Raw genomic sequence first — 13,149 nt, 5'->3', positions numbered from 1 at the left:
TTTGACTGTTAACTCATTTTCGAAACTTTCTTCATTCAGTTTTAAAACCTGTCTCTGTTAATTTCAGTTCTAATACTTGACACCTTCCACTTTTTCTTTAGTTTCAAACTCAATCATAGCAATATGTTTTATTGTCTTCAGAGCACTTCTCGCTATCTGTAGTCTCTGTTTCTTTTGTATGATTATTATATTATAAACCAACTCTTTCATTTGAAATACGGTATCTTGGAGGGCAGGGACCTTTTTTCTTTGATATTGCATTTCCTTCACTTTAAAAAGATCCGAGATCAGACGAGATCGGGCCCGTTCAGGGTGGTCCAAGGACAATAGGTTGTCTGATATCTTTTGCTGCTGGGGCTTTTTCTAGGTATCCCCTCCTAAGTGCCTAGAAAACACTTTTCAATTCCAAAAAAATTGTACCACTATTCCTTTGGGGTTTAGTGACAAAATAGGAATCATTCTTTAGTTCTTATCTAAAGTATTATTTTCTCAGTAACAATCCATACCAAAATGATTTGGTAAATGATTTAAAATGATTTCTTTGCTCACCTATAAAAATGCTTTCACATAGTACTCTGCTATATTTAATATCATGTATTTATGTGTTTAAACAACTTTTTATAAAAACTTCTAGCATAGGAGTTGCAAAACTACCCATTATCCCACTTTCTGTATTTTGTAAATAAACCTTGTGGGAACTCAGTCAGACCTGTTACATTGTTTTGTCTATGGGCAGTTTTGCACTAAAGCAGTAGAAATAAGTCTCTGCTACAATGATAAGATGTTTGGCAAGGATATTTAGTATCTGTTCTCTGTTGAAACATTGTTGTTTCTTGCCCAGGACTATGGGCCCTTGAAGTTAGTTGTTCTTTTACAGTCAGCACAATATACAGAATACCTAATATATTTTATTCTTTTTCATTCTCCTAACTGCTTGCTGAATGAGACTTACCGTTATTTGACTTTGTAGCATTAAAAAATAGATAAATATGTAATAGTGAATATATAATTGTTGCTGTAGTGCTAAGTAGAACACTGTAAATTTATGTTAAGCCCTTAATTAAATTCACAGAAAGCACATGTGGTGAGTTTAGCTTTGGCGTGTCCTGTTGGCATACACTTACCATTCTCCACCCTTTGGGCACTGTTCTAGAGAATATTCTCAGTACAAGGAAATATCACCCTTTCTCCATTTTCCTAGACATATTAATTTGCATTCTTCAGGTTGGGCCTTCTTTTCTATTACACTACCTTGAATTTGACCCATCTGAACTTTATTCAGTTCATTTCTCACTGCTTTTTCAATTTGCCAAGTTCATTTTGAGTCCCAAATCTATCTTTCATGAGTGGCCCTCTCTTTATTCTCTTCAGAAGATTGAACTCATCTACAAATTTGATGATCCTATTCACTATTCCATTTTCCAGGTCATTGAAGAAACACTTAAACAGCCCTGGAGCCAAAGGTGACCCCTTCAAAACATCACTTGTTATATCTCCAGAGGCTGACACTGATTCATCAGTAACCTTTTCCTGAGTATGGATGACCAGTCAGTTCACTGAATGTTGTTGGCACAAAGCAGCAGAGCAGCAAAAGCATTCAGAAATGTGTTTTGCCTTCTGCTTCTAAAATGAGGCAGAAAAGGGGTGAAGTTATTTAAAAATTAAGTCTTTTGAATAAGGCACTTCATATTTTTGGGCGTGCAATTAAGTGTACAATGTGACATTAAAAACACTGTGATTAGACAGCCAAAGTTGAACACTTGTTTTGTGACAAAAAAGTCTCTTCTGTAGTTTATTCTTTCTCCTGTGTTTTAGCAATTACCATTTCATCATACTATTTCTTAGAACTTCCCTTTATTCTGTTTTTATAGGTACAGCTTTAGCTCCATCCATCACTACCTCTAGCCACACTGCCAAAAATTAAATAATTTAACTGATAATAATTTACTTCTAAAATCTTGTGATGGTCTCAGAAGTAAACAACTCATGAAATATTTTGTTATTTCATGATTCTTGGTCTGAGGATCCATAGGTACCTTGGTTCATAAAGTTGCCCTTGTTAGCTTTTACACTCTAGTTTTATATTATACAAATTTCATTTATAATTTTTTCATAATTTAGGTAATATTGCTCGAGCGGGCCCAGTAACGTCTCCATTGGAGACTTTGTTGTTACTGTGTCTGGCATATCGAATACTCTCGATGTTATAATAGTGTTAATATTTGGTGTACCAGACTTTGTAAGCTCAGTTCATGTTTAATGACTTGATTATCAATAATCACTGTCACTGTCACTGTCCTCCAGTTGTTCATCAATTTGCTTGAGCAGACCCAATAACATCTCCATTGTTACAATTGTCATTGTATTTGGCATATGGAATATGTCACGGGTAGCTTGCCAGGCTTTGCCATGAGGGCGAGATACTCTCGGTAGCTTGCCAGGCTCTCTGGGAGGGGCAGAAGAATCAAACTCGGGTGGGCCATATTAGCTGCATGCAAGGCAAATGTCCTACTGCTGTGTTATGGCTCCAGCGCAATATCAACAATAATCATTAAAATTTTATAATTATGTTGAATAATCACTTGATCACTTGATCCCCCATTATTCATCGATTTACTAGAGTGTGTGCCAGTAACGTCTCCATTCATCCCTGTTGCGTGCTACTGTAGTCCAATGGCATCTGTTCGTTCTAGGAACATGCAGAGCCTCAAACCGATAATTCAGGGTCTTGACGAAGAAGTCTGACCATCTTGTAGGTGGGCGTCCACGTGATCTTTTGACGTCCCGTGGAATCCAGTCAATAATGGCTCTAGTCCAGCGGTTGTCTGTAAACCTCATTACGTGTCTAGCCCATCTGATTTTTGATGCCTTGGCAAATGAGACAGCATCCCTGATTCTTGAGCGTTGATGGAGATCGGAACTCCGGATTCTATCTCTCATTTGAGTGAAGTGTGATATTCCAAGCATGGCTCTTTCAATTCCTCTTTGAGAGACCCGAATAGCATTCTCATCCTGTTTTTGTAGGGCCCAGGTCTCTGAAGCATATATTAATGCAGGAAGAACAGTGGAATCGAAGAGATGTGCTCGAAGCTGGAGTTTCTTTGTCCTCTTACTTATTTCTTCAATGCTCTAGAAGGCATTCCAAGTCGCTCTCTTCCTCCTGCGTAACTCAGGTGCCAGGTCATTAATCATGTTGATTTCTCGACCTAGGTATATATAACTGTTGCATTCAGAGATGGTGGTTCCATTGAGAGCGAATGGAGCTTCAGGAATGAGGCTATTTCTCATAAACATTGTCTTCGTAAGATTTAGTTGTAGTCCGACCTTTCCACACTCACGGTCAAAGTTGGTCGGCATTTGTGCAGCTTGACTGATGTTTGGTGTTATTAGAATGATGTCATCAGCAAAGCAGAGACAGCGTCCCTGTACTACAATATCAATCGTTGATCATAACATAGAGAATGAATGTAACTAGTTACAAGTGCAAACTATTTTCCCAGACCATCTATCTTCACTCCCAGTCTTTCCCATTCCAGTCGTCGCATTATGTTCTCAAAGTTGGCACTGAAGAGTTTTGGTGAATTATTATGTTTAATAATAATTGACAGTAATGTTTCTTAGTAAAGGTAAAAAGGTAAAGGCCCTCCCGTTGTTCATCGATTTGCTCGAGCGGGCCCAGTAACGTCTCCATTGGAGATTTTGTTGTTACTGTGTTTGGCATATCGAATACATCACTGGTGGCTTGCCAGGCTCTGCCGTGTGGGCGAGATACTCTCAGTAGCTTGCCGGGTTCTTAGTAGTATAATTATTTTTAACCTGCATCTCTTTTTAATTTGCTGGTTTGCTTTTTGTTTGGGGGCCACACCCAGTTGTGCTTAGTCCTTACTCTTGCTCTATGCTCAGGGTTACTCCTGATAGAACTCAGGGTTAAGCTGAGACTGACAGTGAGCAAGAAAAGCATTTGACCAACTGTATTATCTCTCTGGCCTTAAAAATACTCTTTTATCCCAATGTTTTATTCACAGTTCACTGCTTCTGGGAAGTTTACTTGGAAAAATAGTTTGCACTTGTAACTAGTTACATGCATTCTCTATGTTATGATCAACGATTGATATTTATTAGTAATGAATTTGCCTGCTACTGTGTATTTGCTATAAAGTATTAGTAACTTTGGACATTAAATCAGAAATAGATCCCTAAGCTCAATGAATTTTTTATATTTGACTTACTTGTTAAAATATTTTTTATTCTTTTAAAAAAACTGTTATGTACTACACTATTCATGGTTGAATTTTAGACAGTGTTTCAGCACTGATCCCAACACCATTGTCAACTTCCCTTCACAATGTTCCCAGGTTTCCTTTTATACACATTCTGCTCCAGCCTTCTCTCTTGACAGAAGTTTTTTAAGTTTGTTTCTCATGAATTCAGTGTTGTTGACTCTGTGGTTTGAATATTTGACAATAGTTGGCTCTGTCACTTCTTAAACCACTGATATACCTAAATCCCCTTGGCATGCTTCCCATTTTTTCTCATCTGTATTTCTCCCACTCCTTTCCACTCTATTTCTTTCCTTTTCCTCCCTATACTCTGAGACCAAGGGTTATCTGGGCTTCCCCCATTTTAAAGTATTACATTCCCAAATCCAGTTATTCTAAATACCACATAGAAGTGTAACTATCCTGCATTTGCCCTTCTTCCTCTGGCTTGTTTCACTTAACACAATGGCATTCAGTTCCAACAATGTTGTCTTGAGATGTATTATTGCATCGGTCCATATAGCTGCGTAATATTTTGTTGTGCATATATACCACATCATCGTGATTCAAGCATTTGTGTATATTTTATTAGACGTCCTATCAACAACAATCAGGCAGGAAAACAAAATCAAAGGCATACTTAAAGTTATTACTTAATATGTTTAAAAATTTAGAAATTCTGAAGTATCTTTGCTAAATTTTATTTTTATAAATAAAATAGTTATTTAGTGGGCTGGAGCGATAGCACAGCGGTAGGGCATTTGCCTTGCATGTAGCCAACTTGGCCGACCTGAGTTCGATTCCTCCGCCCCTCTCGGAGAGCCTGGCAAGCTACCGAGAGTATCTCACCCGCATGCAGAACCTGACAAGCTACCCATGATGTATTCGATATGCCAAACACAGTAGCAACAAAGTCTCCAATGGAGACGTTACTGGGCCCACTCGAGCAAATCGATGAACAACGGGAGGAAAGTGACAGTTATTTAGTAGTAAATTAAGTATATTTCAGTTTTCTTTTATGAACACTAATATCACTTCAATTTATGTTTACCCACTGCACATAAAAATTTTGCATATAATAGCTAAAATCTGTGAGGAATTCTATAATTTTTCATAGAAGAATATAAGATATACATTTCTCATTTCATTTCACTACCATGCAAATGTGTGCAGAGAGTGAAGAGAAAGAACAAGAAAAACTTAAGGTACTATTGTGTTTAGACAGATCCCAGTAAGTACTACCCTGGCACATTGGCAGCATGACCGTGTTTGAAAATGTAAAAACAAGTTAAGGAAGAACAGTAGAATGATATCAAAGCATGCGCAATGTGATTTCTGCTCTTATTTTATTATTTATTAATTTGGTGGACTTTAGACCACACCGAGCAGGACTTGTTTCAGTCTTTGTGCTTCAGGATCATTCTCAGCAGTGCACAGAAAACATGCTGTGCTTGGGGAACAGTATGTGGTGCTGACCACATGCAAGGCAAAAGAACCTTAACCTAACTGTTTCTCTGGCCCAGATTTCTGTTTTCAAAGAAACTGTTTGTTGGAAAACTAACTTTAAATCCTATGTAGCAACAAAGTGCAAGATTAATTTTGCAGTAATTTTGAAACTAAGTCAGTAATATTTAATGTGTAAAAGTGGGGATGATTCAAATACTAAAATTATAGGCAATAGTTGCAGAAGAAAATACAAAAATAAACTCATTTATAGAAAATCTAATGCATTGATTTTTTTTTAGCTCATTTAAACTTAGATGAGTTTCCTCTAAATCTTATTAGGAATAGCTTACTAATTTATGAGGGCTCAAAGTACATATTATTATAGATTTTATTCTTGATAATTGCTCTGTGAAAATCTGGATTTACTAAATAGGTTATACTGCCATGTACTTTTCCATCACATAAATAAAATGACACATGTAACATGCCACTGTGAAATGTTAAAGTATTGTAGAATGATTATTTGGACAATGAAAACCAGCTTTCACTCCTCTGATACTTCCTGCCTGAATGATTTTTAGCATTTGCTTTAGTTTTTCAAATTCTTGTAGTACTCTTTAAAAAGCAAAGTCCAAATATATATAATCAAAACATGCTGGAATAAACTTCCACTAAATTATGTGACAAGTTTTAAATCTTAGTGATAGAAAAATGTCCTTTATATAAACTTATGGAAATTCTTATTAAGTATGGAAACATAACTAGCAATCTTTGTTGTGATGTGTGTGAGGCAGAAGAAAAGATGTTTATATCATCCTTTTGTTCCAATTTTTTAAAATTTATTTTATTGATTCATACTATGACTGAAGTTTTTACAAAAGAGACATGTTCTTTTTCAGGCACACAACTCCATGATGGAAACATTATTTGTTTTGTTTATTTTTTCCCTTTTTTGTTCATTTTTTAAATTTAAGTAACATGATTATAACATAAGTTTTAGGTGTACACTATTAACAAACAATAAATGTTCATTGTATTGTACACAATTTATTTATTAAGTTCATCACTAAAAGTCCAATTTTATCTTTTACTATACAACTCTATCCTTTACTTAATAGTATTCATGTCTGGATTTATCAACTCCCTGGTAGACTAGTGATGTTGGAACAATGCATGCATGAAACTATCTTTCACAGTACTGTAAATCATAGTATCTTGATAAAAAGGTGAAATAAATTTCAAAATAAGTGGATAATATTGATAAATAATTTATAGGATATTTACAAGGAATAAAAGGAATAATCCTGTAAAATAATGTGCTAGATTATCAAGAATAATGGGACAAATTATTATAAAATTGACTAAAAATAACACAAAATCTTTTTTGCAATATCAGTACCTAAAGTCTGAATTGAAAATATCACCTGCATTATTTTTCTAGAAGCTATGCCTGAGAATATATTCCACACCATCTTTCTTGGTTTAGGGGGTAAAAAGTAAACTTGCCATTATTTGGCATATGGACACATACCTAGTCTGTATGTGTCTCTGTATTCATAAGGCATTTTTCAATAGGTTTTATGTGTCATTTTCTTTGCGTAAAGATACTAGTAACTGGATGTGGAGCTGACTCTAAATCTGGAATGACCTCATTTCAAGACCCTTCATTTAGACACAGAACTTATTTCCAAATAAGTTTACATACTGATGTTCTTAGGAAGCATGCATCTACAGAAAACCCTATATAACCTATACAAAATCTAAGAACAAGACTGACACAAATAAGTGTTCAGTTTATGAAATGAAAAATTGGAAAATTTTAAATATATAATGGTAGAAAAATAAATATATAAATTATGAGTCATATGCTAAAATTTATTACAGTGATTAAATAATGAACTCAGTCTGTTTGTAGTAGAAAGAATAAATCTGGAAAGCATTATGTTGAATTTTAACAAGTAATTAACCCAAGATATATTATTAATGTAAATTATTACCATTCCATTTTAAGACTGTAAGTATCAAACATGGTAGACATTGATTCTAGTAAGAGATGGGGAGTGTAGGACAAAGCAGAAGACAGAATATAAGGCTTTTCAATGGCTTCTGTAATAGCACTGTAGCACTGTCCTGCCGTTGTTCATCGATTTGCTTGAGTGGGCCCAGTAATATCTCCATTGTGAGACTTGTTGTTACTGTATTTGACACAACAAATACATCACGGGCAGCTTGCCAGGCGTTGCCGTGTGGGTGAGACACTCTCCATAACTTGCCGGGCTCTCTGAGAGGGGCAGAGGAATCGAAACTGGCTCCACCATTAAAATATTTTATGTAAAAAATATAATTTACAATTATAGCAAAAAGGAATAGAATTCTAGAAATAAAACTTAAGATAAAAATTTAAACACTGACATAGTACATTGCTGAAAAAGCAATTATCCATCAATCCAAAGACATCCTGTTTATTACATAGAAGTCTTACTACCAGTAGTTTATAAACATTGCTCCAAGAAATATATCAATTTAATAGAGTCTCCACCAAAATTACGAATAACTGTTTTAGAAGTGGAAGAAATCTATACTAAAATTCATATGTAATTACGGAGGGTTCCAGATAACCATCCCAGTCTTGAACAAAGCCATTGGGCTCAAATGTAACGTATTCAAAATTTACTGGAAATGTACAGTAATCAGACTGTAATACTTGCATAAAAACAAAGTAAAACAGAGATTAAACCAATAGAGAGCCTTGTAATAAACTCTCACATATGTAGCCAAATGTTTTCAACAAGATTATCAAGTTTATTTAATGGATGGAATCATCTTTTCAACAAATGGTGTTAGAAAACAGAATATCCACAAGAAATGGACTGAAGCTAAACCCTTACCAAAAACTGTAAGCAAAACCAACCCAAAATTTGTAGACAAACAAAAAGAAATATAAGTTAAACCTATAAAACTCCCACAAGAAACAAAGGGATAAACGTTTGTTTATGACATAGAATATAACAATGAGTTTTTAAAAATATAACATTAAAATCACAGACAAGAGACATATTTCACCAAGAATTCAAATATTTGTAACTAAAGGTCTAATCTATAATGCCAGGCTTTAGATGTTTGATGGCAATCGTTCCAATATATCTGGTTGTCCACACGAACGTATGTTCTGTGCACTACCGGGGCATGCTCCAGAGCAAAGAATCAAGAAGAGCCCCTAAGTACTGCAGGGGTGGCCTAATTCCCTGCCACACAGTTTACACTTCAAATTAGTCCAATTAATGGACTAATATGTAACTCACAAAAATATAGAAAATATTTGGAAATAATGTGAAAACATTCAAGTCTTTTGTGTTAGGAAAATTTGTCTTTGAACCATCTTTTAAAATTTCTCGGTTAATTCTGTTAAATAAACAACAGTTTGTATAATACAAGCTTGTAAAATATTTTTATATATTTCAGCTATCTAGTCAGATGAGTGTTCAACAGTTTTTGAAAGAACCCTAAGATTTTAACAAATTTCATTCAAAACATTTGGCCTAATGACAGACATACATATACAGGTATTTATATGTATTTATACAGAGATATCTATATGTGCTTATATGTTTAAAACATATCTGGTAATTACATATTTCTAATTAAATGACTCCTATGTAGTATCATTAAAATTTCATATACCTGGATTGATCTTTGGAGTTCATTGACTTAATTGACCTATTTTAATGACTAATGCTCTTAATTAAGATTTTTCTCCACTCTGTTGATCGGCATCATTTATTAGTCACTTCAGAGATTCTGATAATAATTTATTACTAATTCACATTTTCAAGTTAATATTTCAAAAATTCAACTTAAAATTATTGGATTTCCAATATTTTTGACATTTTCAAAATTGTCCCTTTTCAATTTAGCTGCTAAGACTTTAGTTTCCAATGAAAGTATTTGTTCATCTTTCTCAGACTGGATTCTTGACTTGTATTTCAGGTAGTGAAAATTAACTATAGTAACCTTCCTTAAATGTATGAGGTCAATATTCCAGAAATCTACATTTGCTGATATAGGGTACAACCCCCAGAAACAATTCCAGAGCACAGAGCCACTCTACAGCTACTATTCTAAGTCCCCAAGTACTGCCAACACAATCAAGGCCTCCCACCACCCAAAAAGTTTGGTGTAACAGCAAAAGAGGTAGAGAAGGTGCCTTTTTTTTACCTTCCCCAACTTTGGTATGTTAATCATAAAATAATGACCAGGATTATAGCAGCCGATGCAAGTAACCTTGAAAATGGCATCTATTAACTAAGACTAACCAGGCAGAAAGATGCTGAATCTCCAATGACTTGGAAAATTGTGTCATATAAGATTTGGAATGCTATTTCTGAATGTCTCTTATTTGAACAACAACAACAAAAAAAAACCATTAAAATCTTGTGTAATCTGCTGATTTTCTGTTACTTACAAACTTACTGACTTAAATTTATACTCAACCCCCCATCTCTAGTTAAATTATTTTTAGCTTTGAAATTCCTTTAATCCAAGTTATTTTTAGCTGTTATTACTAACCAAGTCTACTGTATCATTTTAAAATATTTAATCGAGTAAAATTTCTGTTTCTGATAAATACTGTGTATGAAAAATATTAAGATAATTGGCATTTATAAAGTATGACATATGCACTGGAGTTTAATCATGTTAGAAATCAGAGGTACAGACAAGAACCCTGATTACCCAGCCACAGGCTTATATTCATTCCATTGCATAAAGATTTACTTTGATGCTTTTGTCGTACTTAAATTTTACAAATATTGATAGGGATCCACATTTTGAATGATGTTTGTGTAAGTTAAATTACTATTAATTTAATGATAGAAATCAGGAATTATGTCAAAGACTTTTTAAATCCCACACTTTCCACTGAACCACTGGCACATGGCATGAACATATGAGGAGAAATGAGAATGGGATATAAGACAAGGGAGTAACAATCTGCAGGGATAGTCTTACCCAGAGAGAAAAGTAATGATCAAATAAGAAATGTAGGTCAGTGCCCAAGTTACTACAGCAGAAACAAAGGCTGTCATGCCTTTTGCTAATCCCTTTCAATTAATCTTTCCAAAACAAATTTATCATACTAAGCATTTAATAGAAAGCTTCCAGCAATGTTTCTTTCTTTTTTTTTTCAACAGAATCTTATCCCTTTCTTTACAAATCCTTCCTTAAGTCAGCTTTCTATTTGACATACTGCTTTTGTCATTTCTGGACCACAAAAATACCCTCTGAATTCATATAGCATCTCTCTTTTTCCTGACTACTAATTAAAGTATTATCAATCATTCTTTCTGATAAAAATCTTTTTATTGTGTTTTTGAGCCATACCCAGTGGTGCTCAGGCCTTACTCCTGACTCTGCACTCACTGATCACTTCTTTCTGGGCTCAAGGCACCAAATGGGGTGCCGGGGATCAAACCCGAGTTAGATGCATGCAAAACGAGCTTCTTACCCATTGTACTATGTCTCTAGGCCCTGATCAAAATATTTATTTATTTTTACTTTTTGGGTCACACCTGGCAATGCACAAGGGTTATTCCTGGCTCTGCACTCAGGAATTGTTCCTGGAAGTGCTCAGGGGACCATATGGGATGCTGGGAATCGAACCCGTGTTGGCCGCTTGCAAGGCAAATGCCCTACCTGCTGTGCTATCACTCCAGCCCCCACCTGATCAAAATATTTAATTATTGTGTGTATATATTTTTATTCCCAATAGTTTTAAAGTACCTGAGGGTCATAAACTACGTCTTGATTTGCTTCTCTAAGAATATAAAATATATAAAATACTTAATAATAGTTTACAGCTCAAGTTGGAAGTATTTCATGTAAGAAAACACTTATTACCTCGATCCCAGAAAGATACCTCAACAGGTTGGAACATATACAGTGAATGCAGGAAGCCTAGGTTTAAGCATAGAAACCATATAGTAACCTGCACCCTGCCAGGAGTGTCCCAATACAAAAAATAAAATTATTATCTTTTGCAATACTTAAAAATTGTCAGAGAGTTTGAAGGATAAAAAGTAAATTTTTAATTCAAGAGTTCTATTTTGGACGATTTGAATTACACATGTTTTTCAGCTGTATTTTTTTAAATAATAGTATAATATTTATGGTCTTGTTATGTAGTCACCATAGCTCAGCACCAAGTTCCCAGGACTTTCCACTACTGTCCCGAGGTCACTTCTAGTTCATCAGTATTGGTCTCAGCCAAATCACAATAGAGGAAAAGCTATTATATTTAGAGCCTTTTCTTTTAGGTTTCTCTTGGCCCATTTGTCCTCCTCCTTTGACTAATTTTGTTCTTCTCAGTTTGGTATTTTTCTAAGAGTTTTCTTTAAAAAAATGTTCCTTGATATGGCCTCTTCTTATAGATTTATGATGTTACGGTTTTCAGCTAACCTAAAATATGATTTTAATGGTTCATATACAATTTTGATACTCCAAAATGTTGATGCTACCCCCAAATGTTTCTATAATATACTGTATCTTACAAATCATGCTATATCAACTTTTTCATGATGACTGACTAATAGCCTAAGGTAAATCAGAGAATAAGAATAGCTTTAAAATCTATTTTGTCTAATTATTTTTATCCTTCTTCTGTATCAGTAAGTTTTTGGAGTTTATGTGTGTGTTTTTTTTAATTTTATAGAATCACTGTGAGATAGTTATAAGCTTTCATGTTTGGGTTACAATCACACAATGATCAAACTTCCATCCCTCCACCAGTGCACATTCCCCACCATTAGAATCCACGGTATAACCCCCCTTTCCCACCCTCTTCCTGCCTCCATGGCAGACATGATTCCCTATAATCTCTCTCTACTTTTGGGCATTATGGTTTGTAATACAGACCCTGAGAGGTTATCATGTTTGGTCCTTTATCTACTCTCTGCACACATCTTCCCATCCCGACCTATTCCTCCAGCCATCTTTTTCTTAGTTATACCTTCTATATTTCAGCTGCTTTCTCCCCTTTGCTCATGAGGCAGGCTTCTAGCTATGGCACAATCTACCTGTCCCGTGTATATACTGTCCTTCGGTGTCAGTCTCATGTTATGTTGTTTTACACTCCACGGATGAGTGCAGTCCTTCTATGTCTGTCTCTCTCTTTCTGACTCATTTCATTTAGCATGATACTGTCCATGTCTATCCTTTTATAAGCAAAGTTCATGACATCACCTCTCCTGACAGCTACATAGTATTCCATTGTGTAGATATACCAAAGTTTCTTTAACCAGTCATCTGTTCTAGGGCGCTTGGGTTGTTTCCAGATTTTGGCTATTGTGAACAGTGCTACAATGAACATATAGGTACCAATGTCATTTCTACTGTGCTTTTTTGCATCCTCAGGATATATTCCGAGAAGTGTTATTGCAGGGTCATATGG

This window comes from Sorex fumeus, unplaced genomic scaffold (assembly GCF_029834395.1).
Source record: "Sorex fumeus unplaced genomic scaffold, SorFum_2.1 ptg000037l, whole genome shotgun sequence".
Taxonomy (NCBI): Eukaryota; Metazoa; Chordata; class Mammalia; order Eulipotyphla; family Soricidae; genus Sorex; species Sorex fumeus.
Note: the sequence above shows the minus strand (reverse complement) of the source record.